General features: G+C 33.7%; 1 long non-coding RNA gene across 1 annotated transcript; it reads left to right on the top strand.

Annotated features, from left to right (window-relative positions):
* The first annotated feature begins 981 nt into the window (after positions 1 to 981).
* Positions 982 to 2,131, top strand: LOC128296365 (uncharacterized). Its single transcript, XR_008286959.1, has 2 exons — positions 982 to 1,134; positions 1,953 to 2,131. It is a non-coding gene; the product is annotated as an uncharacterized LOC128296365 (long non-coding RNA).
* Positions 2,132 to 14,267: the final 12,136 nt, after the last annotated feature.

Raw genomic sequence — 14,267 nt, 5'->3', positions numbered from 1 at the left:
ATCAGATTTATGGAGTTGATTTAATAAAAGAAACTGAAGAAAAAGTGAAGATAATTCGAGATTGTTTGAAAGCTGCTTCAGATAGACAGAAATCTTATGCAGACCTAGAGCGAAAGGACATTGAGTTTCAAGTTGGTGATAAGGTATTTTTGAAAGTGTCTCCATGGAAGAAAGTCCTTAGATTTGGACAAAAGGGCAAGTTAAGTCCGCGTTTTATTGGACCGTATGAAATAATTGAAAAAGTTGGACCTATAGCATATCGGCTAGCTTTACCACCCGAATTAGAAAAGATTCATGATGTGTTTCACGTATCTATGTTACGTCGGTATCGTTCAGATCCTTCACATATAATTTCACCGACAGAAATTGAACTGCGACCTGATATGACTTATGAAGAAGAACCGATTAAGATTTTAGCTCGAGAAGTCAAACAACTAAGAAATAAAAGTGTTACACTTGTGAAAGTGTTGTGGCAAAAGCATGGGGTAGAAGAGACTACATGGGAAACTGAAGAAACTATGAGAAACCAATACCCACACCTGTTTACCGGTAAGATTTTCGAGGACGAAAATCTTTAAAAGGGGAGAGTTGTAATATCCTAAATTAGGGCTTAATCGAATAGTGGTTTCGTGACCACAAATCCGAGATAGAAATAATTATTTTACAATTATTTTGATGTTTATGATATGATTGCATGATTGTGTGAAAATTTCGTGATGAAATTCTATGCCTAAAGTGCTTAAATTGAAAGTAGGGACTAAATCGAATAAGTTGCAAAACTTGCATTCTAGAAGTTTTAGTATGAAATTGTTTTGGAATATTAATGAGGAGGTCTTAAATAGCAATTTTACCAATTTTAAGTTCATGGACAAAATTAGGACATGGAAGGAATTTTTGGAAAGTTTAGTAGTAAGGGTATTTTGGTCATTTAGTTATTAAAATGAATTAAAAACAAAATTAAAAGCCAATTTTGTCCATCTTCTTCATTAGGCCGAAATTTCAAGGGTTCTCCATAGCTAGGGTTTGTTTCAAGCTTCCAAGCTCCATAATCAAGAAAGGCGTGGAATCGACCTCAATCGAGGAAAAGAAAAGATTGTGGACTAAATTGCAAAATCTTTGTATTTTGGTACCAAGGTAAGTTCATGTGTAAATAATGTAGCATAATTGTTATTTTTAAGTTATTGATATTAATTATGTGTTATGCTGAATTTTATTATGAAATGTATGCTTTGTGGTTAATTTCAAATAATATGTAAATTATGTGAACTACTTGTTAAATATAATTGTTACCGAGTATTGATTTGGCATTCTACGGAAGACGGCAAGGATAAGTGTTCGAGGAAAAGCCCGTTTGAACCTTAGGAATAGATTAGGATACAAGTGACATGTCACTAGGATGGTTGAGCATCCGAACTCGTTGAGTTGAGTCCGAGTTCACTTATGGATGCGAATGTCCGAACTCGTTGAGTTGAGTCCGAGTTCGTGAGATGTAACTAGGCATCCGAACTCGTTGAGTTGAGTCCGAGTTCACTTATGGATGCGAACGCCTGAGCTCGTTGAGTTGAGTCCGAGTTCGCTTATGGGCGGGTTACATGATTGCTTGATTGCATATATGGCACTTATGTGCAAGTTATCCATGTATCCGAATTATATTCCGATGTGTTCAACGGGTAAAGTTCTACTCAAATGGAGGAAAATTTCGAGATGTAAAGAGACGTATTGGTAAGTGATATGAAATGGATATTTTGGACAGGTATGTATTTAACCCTCGGGTTGAATATTGATACAACCACGATAAGGTAATAAGATGATGAAGAATGATTAAAAATGTGATATGTGTTTTAGTGATGTATGCTAATGTTGACTGGTATAACTGTTTGTTATGTTACTTAATATTTTCATATGAACTTAATAAGCATTTATGCTTACTCCCTCCTTCTTACTCATTGTAGTTTTGGACAAGCCAGCTCAGGAGTCGGGATAGGTCGAAGGCTCAGTCACACTATCCAGAAGATTTTTGGTAAATGGCTTGTAAATTTAAGTATGGCATGTATAGCAATATACCCATTTTGTGTAAATGATCTTATGGTATGGTTGTGAAATGGTTGAGGAAATGCTTGATAATGATAAATTATGAAAATGGTTAGTTTAGATTATGTTTGATGTTAAGGAAAACTATTAAGATACTTAGTGCATAAAAACTCATAAAAAGGATGAAATTTACCATAAACAGAATACCGCAGCAATACTAACGCGAGTTTGAAAATTTACTAAAAATCATAGAAATTGAATTTGGTGGTGAAATACATATCAAATTGAAGCTTATTATGTCTAGTTTCACATGAAACAAATGAAACAAGTAAAGGAAGTATATGTTAGAAGATATTTTAATTTTAGTGAAACAGAGTCATAGCAGTTTCTGAATCCCCTGTTCCTACTTTAGAAATTCACCATAAATTGTAAAGATATAATTAGGTGGTGTATTTTATATCCTCAGAATCCTTATTGAGTCTAGTTTTAGTATAAACAAACCTCATAGTCATATGAATTTTGTACAGAGGGAAATGTGGTTCGTAGTAAACAGAGGTCAGACCAGTCGAGTCTTGAAACAGGGGTAACTTTAACTAATAAACTGTACTAATTGGCCCAACCAAAAATTCTAGAAAAAAATTAGTAGATAGTTTTGTGAGTCTAGATTCAGCAAAAATTTACGGATCTTAATTTCGAGTTTCGTAACTCGAGATATGATTTTTCTTGTGACTGTGACGCAAGTAGCTTAAAAGCTGTGAATGTAGAAACAAATAATTCAAAGTTCTAAAAATGTTAAACTAAGCTTAGTAACACCTCATACTCGACTCCGGCGACGGTCTCGGGTGTGGGGGCGTTACAGAAGGGAAATGAAAGTAATTCGTGACAATCTAAAAGCAGTTTCAGATTGGCAGAAAACATATACGGGCTTGATACGTAAAAGCATTGAATTTCAGTTAGAAAACTGAGTATTTGTGAAAGTATTATAGTGGGAATAGAATTTCGTGATTTAGCTATAAAGAAAAGTTGAGTTCACGATTCATCTGACAGATGAGATTATTGTCAGAACTGAAGAAGATGCGTAAATGTGTTTCTTAATTATATGATGTGATGATACATGTAAGATCCTTTTTTGTATAGTATCTATTACAGAAGTAGAAACTCAGCTTGTTAGGATGTATAACAAAGAACAGATGAGAATCTTAGCTCGTGAGATTGAAAAGTCGAGACATCTGAGGCTGTGTGAGAGATTGATTAGGCTAGTGAAAACAAATCATTAATCTATTCACTGATAAGATTTTCGGGGACGAAAATCCCTAAGAGGGGGAGAGTTGTAATAGCCCATTTTTAAGGTTAATTGGAAGAGTGGTTTTGGAGCCACCAAATTCGACGAGTAGGTTTGTAAATATTATATTTAATATTTACGAGTTAATTGTGATTTTAAAAATGTTTTTGATATTGTGATTTTTATTTTATAAGCGATTTATTAAGTTCAAGTGGTATGACCCTAAGGTCAAGTGCATTTAGAAAATGAGATACCGGGACCTTGTTTCTATAAATTGAGTCTTAAATATTTTTATAAATATTTACGGAGTGGCAATAAGATGGTATTAAAGTTCCGTTGAAAAATTTTATCGTTTCGATAGTTAATTAAGTAAAAAGGACTAAATCGCGTAAAATGCAAAAGTTGCATGCTATTAGAAAAAGGTGTTATTTGGCTTTGGCTTTTAAAGTGAAGGTCCTCAAATCGTAATTAAACCATTTGAATTGTGAGTGGACATGTTTGGTCAAACATGAAATATTTTAGTGGTTTTACATTAAGGGTAAAATTGTAAATAGGTTATTAAAGGTTAATTAAATAAATAAAACATGAAAATGCATGAAAAGTTCATCTCTTTCAGCTGAATATGAAAGAAAAGAAAGCCATGGTTGTTTTTTTAAGGTTCGGCCATTCATCTTCATGCATGTAAGTCTGTTTCGTCCCGGTTTTTTATAATTTTTACGTTTTTGAGATCGGTGCTTCGTAACCTAGCTAGCCCGTATCTCCGATTTCAAAATTGTTAAAGTATTCAGATGATGCCATTATTGAATGTTTGAGTATCTGGATGTTTAATGATAGAAAATAAATATTTGATGTTAGATTAATGAGTTTTGTTAAGTGAATTTTAGTAAAAAAGGTCAATTTTGGACTAAATTGTGAAATATGATAAATTATGTGGTAAAAGTGTGAATAAATAAAATGTGTCGGCTGCTAGGGACATTGGTGACATTCGGCTATAGAAGGATTGTACTCAATTTCATGAATTTGCATTTTTATGATATAGGGATTAAATTGTAAAGAAGTTGAAATATTAGGGGCAAAAATGTAATTTTACCATAAAATGATTTATGGGATGCTTTGATATCATGAACATTTTTCTAAGCTTAATTATGGTTAAAAATGGTTAATTTGCATGTTTTCAGCTCCGGGACTAAATTAGATAAAAGTAAAACTTTAGGGGCAGTTTTGTAAAAATGTCAAAAATGACCAAATTGCATGAAATGAAGTGTTTTACTGTCGAAATTAATGTATTGAATGAAATTATTAATTTAGATCAAGATCGAGTGGAAAATCAAGGAAAATGGGATAATTACTAAAATGCCCCTAAACTTTGGTATCTCTACAACTTAGCCAGGTAAGTTCGTATGCTAATAAACGTATTTAAATTGTGTTATAAATACTTGTTTATTATCATTGAATTGTCATGAATATTGAATGATTTAATATGAGCAAGAATCGACAAAGTCATGACATCCGAAAGCCCGAACGAACTTTAAGAATGGTATAGGATGCAAATGTCATGACATTAGGTTACCGAGATATGACTTTGTGTAAGACCATGTGTGGGACAGTGGCATCGATATATGATAACATGTAAGACCATATCTAGGATATGGCATTGTACGAGCTATATGTGATTAAAGTGTATCCTTAACGATTCTGAATGGTTCAACGGGCAAAGTCGAGAAAAACAGTGTAAGTCTTTAAGCAATTAAACATCATTTATATTGAATGTGACTTGGTTTAATATGTTGTTTTGGAATCTATAGATTCATAAAAGAGCTAGTCGAATGTGTTTAAAAATAGAAATACTGTATTTGAGTTTAATTGACTAAGTTATATCATTGAAAGTTCAAATGGTCGATATGAAATATCTGAAGTTTTTTTAATATGAATTGTGTACGAAATAGTTTTATAATAGTGATATTTGGGCTTTAAGCCTAGCAAGGATTGTGCTGGTGAATGTAATTGGGCTTTATGCCTAGCAGGCTTATTGCCGGTGAATATAAAATAAGACTTTAAGTCTAGTAGGCCTTGAGCCGGTGTGTAATTCAGGCTTATGCCTAGCAGGCTTTATGCTGATGAATTATTAAAAGTTTATGCTTAGAAGAATTCATGCTGATATGGTATTTGAATTCAGTAAATGAGCTAAATGGCCAGGTATGAATAAACTTATTATCTATTTAAGTAACATGATGATTTACTACAAATAATGTGTGATGCAAATAAAGTATATATGTGATTATGGAATGTGTATTCGGTTTTATGGTCAAATGATATGAATATTTTAGAATTTTTTTTTGAATATGCGTATACAAGACCATGTATATTCGGCCATACGGATATTTCGTGTACGTGATGTTATAATACGATTTTTGAACTTGTGTATATGATTGTCGAGTTATATGAAGTTGAAAACTTATGAATGAGGACATGAATAATTTGAAATTAGTTCATGAATTGGTGCTTTAATTGTTAAAGATTTATCTAATTTGAAACTGTTATATGAATGTTATGATCATTTTAGACTCATATACGAACTTACTATGCTCTGAAGCATACTTTGTGTTTTTTTTTATGTTTTGTAGTGTTTCGGATGTTTGCTCAGGTTGGAAGTCAACAGAGATCGTATCACACTATCCGATTATTGAATTACAATATTTTTACACTTTGAGGCTTGGTTTATGGCATGTATAGGCTAGTGTTAAGATGATATATTTTGTTTTGATTTTAGCCATGTGATTTGGCTTATAAAGGTTGGTGTGTATTGGCCATTTAAGTTGGCCTAAAGTATGTGTTTGATAAATGACATATGTGACGTTTATAATGCTTTTGTGTTGGCATATTTTAGTATGATGTATAAATAATGAATTGATATGTTTGAGAAGCATGATTTAGGTGATGAAAGATTGAGAATAATACATAAGGAAGATATGTAAAATTTTTGATAATGATATGTTGTTTTGGATATGTTTAAGATTGAGTTTTGAGTAGTGATTTGGTTTGTGATATAATGTTTTGATTTGTATATGAATTTTCCATGTTGTAATTTCCTTTGTGTGTTTTGAAATGGCATGAAGTATGGTATTTAGGTATGCTTGTGGAGGGTGAGAAATGTGGCTTTAACCAAGCCTATTTTCATTCAACACGGCTGAGCACACGGGCGTGTGGATTGACCGTGTGTGTCACATAGCCTTGGTACATGGCCGTGTATCCCGTAGGTAGCTTCTCGAATTAAGTCAGTATACCAAGAGACTTGACACAACCTAGGCACACGGGCATGTCTTGTGGCTGTGTAAGGCACACGAACTTGTACATGGGCGTATGGCCGGTCGTGTGACCCAAGTTAGTATTCATGCCCTGTTTCCACATGGCCTGGGACACGGACATGTCACTTGGCCGTGTGAGTGGCACGACCCCTGCAGAGATGAAAGTTTTCTAAGTTTCCAAAAGGTTTCAAATGTCATCGGTTTAGACACGAACCTCTTTTGAGTATGTTTTAAGGCTGTGATGAGCCTAGTAAGGGACAATATGATTGTGAATGATAAAGGTTTTAAATTGTATGCAAAATGTATGATTCGAATGTGTTTAAATGTTATGGCGTAAGTCCGTTAATGCCTTGAACTCTGTTCCGATTCTGGATACGGGTAAGGGGTGTTACAAACCAGGCTACTATTGATGTGTCAGATGGGTGGGTCGATATTTATATCCCCACATGATGTGACAGGGGACGGAGCTGGTGTGTAGCAGATAGATTATTGGGATGGGATTGCATTGCATGTTTGATGTATGATGATTTTTGAATACTTGTTTTTCGTTGAGGGTTGTACACACTGAGTTTGCGAAAACTCACCCCCACTTTTATTTTATTTTCAAGTGATGCTCAGTAGGAGGTTCGATGTTTGGAGGGACTCTAGGTGGCCAGCTAGCAAGACAATTTGGACTTGTTTTTTTTTTTCATTTTAAAGCATATAGGTCTCTGATTATTAAGTGATTGCAGACTGGATTGTAATAAGGCCTTCCATTTTTTTATTATTTGGATTATTATTCTTATGTGATGTAATTATAAGAAGTTGAACATGGTTTCTTAAAATATAGTATGTCTTTTCTACGTTTCCGCAACTAAATTTTTAATGTGACTTATTTTCATCAAAACATATGTTTTGAACAAGAGATTGAAATGAGTTTTTTTTTTGATAATTAAGATTTTCTTTTATTTTAAGAAGGTTTTCAATGAAAACACGGTTTTCGCTAAAACACTTCAATGTGACACGCCAAATCCGGCCATACGTCTGGGCTGGGGTTGGGGTGTTACATATGCACAAACTTAGTGACTGTTAAAAATTTACCTGTTGAATTCACTGAATTTATGGTTAAGGTTTCAAACCCCCTGGGCCAGTGTGTTTTAGTGGATAAAGTCTATAAGAACTATCCATTGATGGTAAAAGGTTATTGCTTTTCGGCTGACTTGATGTTATTACTATTTGATGAATTTGATGTGATTTTGGGAATGAATTTGTTAACCCAATATGATGCAGTGGTGAATTGTAAACATAAATATATTGTATTGGAATGTTAGAGTGGCAAATTCCTTCATGTTGAATATGATAAAATGGATGGGTTACCTAATGTGATTTCAGCAATATCGGCATAGAAATATGTCAGAAAGGGTTATGATGCTTATCCTGCATATGTGTTGGATACTAAAGTATCCGAGTCAAAGATTCAGTTAGTGCCAGTTGTATGTGAATTTCCTAATGTATTCCTAGAAGAATTACCTAGTTTACCACCGGATAGAGAAGTGGAATTCTCTATAGATCTTGTCTCAGGTATAACTCCTATATCTATAACACCTTACAGGATGGCTCCTACTGAATTTAAAAGAGTTGAAAGCACGATTGCAAGAATTGATTGACAGAGGTTTTGCTCGACCTAGTTTCTTACCTTGAGGTGCGCTTGTTTTTTTATAAAGAAGAAAGATGGATCGTTGAGGCTGTGCATTGATTACAGACAGCTTAACAAAGTAACAATAAAGAACAAGTATCCATTGCCTCGTATTGATGACTTGTTTGACCAGTTAAAAGGTGTCACTGTATTTTCAAAGATTGATCTTCGTTCTGGTTACTATCAACTATAGGTAAAAGATTCAAATGTGCCAAAGACAACTTTTAGAACCAAGTATTGACTGTAACATCCTGATTTTGGGCCTAGTCGGAACAATGGTTTATGGACCACAAATCTGATGAGGAAAATTCATTTTTATTATATTATTATGGTCTACGATTTCACGGAATGATTTCATGAAAATTTCGTTCAAAAATTTCGACGTTTGGGAACTCAATTTGGTCAAAAGGACAAAATTGTAAAAAGTGCAAAAGTTGAGTTCTACATGTTAGAAGTGTCTAATTGTTATGAGTTTTTAAATTAAAGGTCCTTAAATGGTAACCATTTTGAAGTTTATGGACAAAAATGGACATGGTATGATAGGTTTTTAAAAGTTTTTCATTGAGGGCATTTTAGTAAATTGGTAATTAAATGAATTAATAATGCCAAAATAAGCCAAATTTGCTCATCTTCTTCCTCATGGCCGAATTCTTCATGAAAAACACCATGGCTAAGGTTTTCAAGCTTTCCAAGCTCATTTATGAAGGAAATCAAGATTCGAGCTTAAATTGGGAAAATACAAGGTTATGGACTAAAATGGTAAATTATCGTTTCTGGATCTAGGTAAGTTCGTGTGTTAATAATAATGCAATACCATGCATGAATTGTAATTCTCTGTTGATATGGCATAAATTGTATGATTTAATATGTTTAAGAGAAGTTGATGGATGGTATGTATGATATGGAAAAATGTAATGCTTGTTGTGTCATGTGAAATTGAATGACAAATTATTGTTACATGAATTGAGTGTTAAATTACTATTACCTGGGTTGTATAAATTGCTATAAGGTTGTACCTGATGAGATTTCGACAAGTTTGTATGCAAATAACTTATCGATTCTTTTTATTTTATCATATGAAATGCGGCTCCCTATAGAATGACTATTTGTTGTAAATTGCAAATTGAAAAAGGACTATGAATAAATTTGTAACATGTTGGAAAGTGAGGAATTTCCCAGTTGAGCCTTCGGAATAGAAACGGTACGGATGATCTATTGTGAGGTCACGTGTGTAGTACTAAGTGCAGGCTACTACGTGTACCGGATAATTGGTCGCATGTGTAGTACTAATTGCACGCTACTATGCGTACCTGATAACTTCGATCACGTGTGTAGTACTAAGTGCAGGCTACTACGTGTACCGGATAATTGGTCGCATGTGTAGTACTAAGTGCATGCTACTATGCGTACCCGATAACTTCGATCACGTGTGTAGTACTAAGTGCAGGCTACTACGTGTATCAGATGGTTAGGTCACGTGTGTAGTACTAAGTGTAGACTACTACGTGTACCGGATAATTGGTCGCATGTGTAGTACTAAGTGCAGGCTACTATGTGTACTAGATAGCCTTGTCTACAAGTGTGAAAATATGTGCAGGCAACTGAGTATCAGTTATTATTCCGAAGAGTTCAACGGGAAATCGATTAAGTAAAAATACATGTGAACATGATTATTTGATGAATAAGTGCAAGTATATGTTTATGAAAACTATGAGCAATGTGCTCGATATTTGAGTAAACTTCGATAAGACAAAATGGATTAAGTGAAATTACGTAAGAGTGAATTTTAGTAGTAAAATAGTGTTGGACAGCAGCAGTTGTGTGACTTTGAAAATTCACCAAAAATTGTTTAAATTGAATTAAATTTCAAAAAAACTATGTAATTAAATATTAATGAGTCTATTTTCATATAAAAGAAACAGGGGGAGCATAAGAGTTCTATATTATGTGATATTCTAGTTTTTGTGAGACAGTGTCAGAATCAATTCGAGATCCCCTATTCTGACTTGGAAAAATTGTTAAAAATTGTAAAAGAATAATTATGAGTTATAATTTATATGAATAGAATCTTCAATGAGTCTACTTTCAGGAGGAATGGATAGGAACATCATCTAAGTCCCAAAATATGAGATAAATAATTTTTAGTGAAGAGAGGTCAGAACTATTGGACAGCAAAACAGGGGAAACGATAATGAATAAACTGTACTAATTGGCTAAACCAAAAATTCTGGAAATTTTGTGAGAGAGAGGTTTATGAATCTAGTTTCAAGGAATATTAACGAAACTAAATTTGGAGTTTTGTAGCTTCAGATATGAATGATTTAGAAACTGTAACTCGATAAAACAACTTAACCTAAACATGTGTAATTGTACAATTATAGTGTTTTATCTTGAAAAGCAAGTTAGTAATTGCTTATTAATTTCATATGGACTTACTAAGCATAAAGCTTACCCATCCTATCCATTTCTTTAGTATTGGTAGGTCGGCTCGGGGTTGGAGATCGTTGAAGGCAAAATCACACTATCAAACTATCATTTTTGGGAGAATTAATTCAAATATTAGAAATATCAAGTGAGTGGCATGTATAGGAAGTTGGTTTGTTATATGTATTATTATTATGATTTTGACCATACGTATCAGTCTGCATTGAGTTATCGTATATGATCGTGAGATGTGGTCCTTATCCATTATGGTTTATAAGTTTAATTAATCATGCCATGCCCTATGTTTTGATGTGATGATATAGTTAGCTTTGTTTGTTATGCATGATTGGTAATACATCATGTAAGTTAAATGCAGGCCAATGGATCATGAATTAAATGGAAATGACTAATGTTGCCTTGAATATGGATGTTTAATGGACAAATTGGTAACTACGTTATGATGGTATAAAATGAGAATAAGATTTAGCATGTCTAGTTCTAGGTAATGTAAGAATGTATATTATATACAAGATGGTAAGCAAATATGTTTAAAGTGAAGACATGTTATTGCATGATTATGGATGTGTAAGTGTTCATTTATGCCACGTTATATGTCTTTAAATATGAGTCTATGCATGTGTTTGAAAAGTTTTTAATTAAATGAAATTTTATGGCCCAGTTTTCGTCTATGTGTATTGCTAAGTCTGGTAATGCCTCGTACTCTATTTCGGCCTTGGATACGGGTAAGGGGTGTTACATGGACACTATGAGTTTCTTGTGATGCCATTCGGTTTGACAAATGCACTTGTAGTGTTTATGGATCTGATGAACAGAATTTTCAGCCCATATTTAGACAGGTTTTTGGTGGTATTTATAGATGATATTTTGGTTTTCTCCTGAGATGAAAATGAACATGCTGAGCATTTGAGAATAATGTTGCAAACTCTGCGAGAGAAACAATTGCATGGCAAATTCAGTAAATGTGAATTTTGGCTATGGAAAGTTAGTTTTCTTGGGCATAAAGTTTTCTTGGGCATATTGTATCTGTTGAAGGTGTCAGGGTGGACCTGAATAAAATTTTAGCCATTGTCAATTGGAAGCCACCAAAGAATGTGTCTAAAGTCCAAAGTTTTCAAGGACTAGTTGGTTATTATCGGAGGTTTGTGAAAAGTTTTTCAATGATAGCTTCTCCGATGACCCGTCTATTACAAAAAGATGTGCAATTTGAGTGGACTGATAAATGCCAGCAGAGTTCTGATAGAATAAAAGTTGTATTGACAAAAGCTCTAGCATTAGTTCAGCCAGAATTCGGTAAGGAATTTATAGTTTATAGTGATATATCATTAAATGGTTTAGGTTGTGTTTTGATGCAAGAAGGTAAAGTAGTAGCCTCTTCTTCAAGACAACTAAAACCACATGAAAGAAACTACCTGACATATGACCTTGCATTGGCAGCCGTAGTGTTTGCATTGAAAATCTGGCGGCATTACTTGGTTGGTGAAAAATGTCATATATTCACTGATCATAAAAGTTTAAAATATTTGATGTCATAGAAATATTTGAATTTAAGATAGCGCAGGTGGCTTGAATTACTGAAAGATTATGATCTTATTATTGACTACTATCCGGAAAAAGCCAATGTGGTGGCAGACACTCTGAGCAGAAAGTCCTTGTATACTTTACGAGCAATGAATACCCGATTTTCATTATCTGATGATGGTTCAATTATAGCTGAGTTAAAATCTAGACCAATGATTTTTCAGTAGATTTCTGAAGCTTAGAAAAATGATAGTAAGTTACAAGCAAAACCGATACAAAGTGAATCTTTTCCTGACATAGAATTTCAGATCAAAACAAATGATTGTCTGTTATCCAGAGGCAGAGCATATGTACCGAAAAGTTCAGAACTAGTATAGAAGATTCTGAATGAAGCCCATAATGGTAACATGTTTATTCATCCTGGTAGCAATAAAATGTATAATGATCTAAAAAGATGTACTGGTTGTCAGGAATGAAACAGGATATTTCTAAGTTCGTATCTAAATGTTTGATATGTCAGCAAGTAAAAGCTGAACATCAGTTGTCTTCTCGACTATTACAACCAGTTACGATACCAAGATAGAAATGGTAAAGAATTACCATGGACTTTGTACCAGGATTACCCTTGTCTCCAAAGAAGACAGAAGAAAGATGACATTTAAATGATTGTTGATCAGTTGACAAAGTCTGCACACTTCATTCTGGTACGTATGGATTATTCTTTGGATAGATTGGCTGATTTATATGTTTCAAAGATTGTCAGATTGCATGGAGTGCTTGTCTCCATTATTTCAGATAGAGACCCTCAGTTTACATCTCTATTTTGGAGAAAATTGCAAGAAGCTCTAGGTACTCAGTTATATATTAGCACTGCATTTCATCCCCAGATAGATGGTCAATCTGAATGGGTAATACAGATTTTGAAAGATATGCTTCGGTGTTGTATACTTGAGTTTGAAGGTAACTAGGAAAAGTATTTGCCTTTGGTTGAATTTTGTTATAATAACAGGTATCAATCTAGTATTAAAATCACACCATATGAAGCTTTTATGGTCTCAAATGTAAAAATCCATTGTATTGAATAGAACTCAATGAGAAAAGCTACACAGAGTTGAATTAGTCCGTAAAACTGAGGAAAAAGTGAAAGTAATTTGGGATAGTTTGAAAGCAGCCTCTGATCGTCAAAAGTCCTATGCTGATCTTAAACAAAAAGAAATAAAATTTCAAGTCAGTGACAAAGTATTCTTGAAAGTATCGCCTTGGAAGAAAGTTTTCCGATTTGGTCGGAAAGGAAAACTAAGTCCGCGGTCCATTGGACCATACGAGATTACAGAACGAATCGGACTGGTTGCATATCAGTTAGCTTTACCACCAGAACTTGATCAGATTCATAATGTTTTTATGTGTCTATGCTATGGCAATATTGATCTTATCCTTCACATGTTATCTCTACCAGAGGTAGAGATTCAGCCTGATATGACATATAGTGAAGAACCGATCAAAATCTTAGCTCGGGAAACAAAAGAGTTAAGAAATAAAAAGGTAGCTTTAGTAAAAGTTCTTTGGCAACAGTACAACATAGAAGAGACTACCTAGTAACCGAAGGATACTATAAGGAAGCAATATATGAACCTTTTTACTGGTAAGATTTTCGAGGACTAAAATCCTTAAAGGGGAGAGCTGTAATAGCTCAATTTTACTGAAATCAGAACAGTGGTTTCGAGACCACAAATCCGATCCAAAAATAAAATTTATTTTTATTTTATTACATGATCCATAATATGATAGAAATGTCATGTGAAAATTCTGATAATAAAATTTTATCGATTATGTGCTTAATTACGACAATGACTAAATCGCATAAAATGCAAAAGCTGAATTCTAGTAGCTACAAGGATTAAATAGATATGGAATTCAAAACTTGAGGTCCTTACATGGTAATTAGACCATTAAAGAAAAGTATGTAGATATTTTTGTGTCTCATCGATGGAAATTTAGAAAAAGGGCAAGG

The sequence above is a fragment of the Gossypium arboreum genome, chromosome 8 (assembly GCF_025698485.1).
Source record: "Gossypium arboreum isolate Shixiya-1 chromosome 8, ASM2569848v2, whole genome shotgun sequence".
Lineage (NCBI taxonomy): Eukaryota > Viridiplantae > Streptophyta > Magnoliopsida > Malvales > Malvaceae > Gossypium > Gossypium arboreum.
Note: the sequence above shows the minus strand (reverse complement) of the source record. Positions and strands in the feature narration are given on the sequence as shown.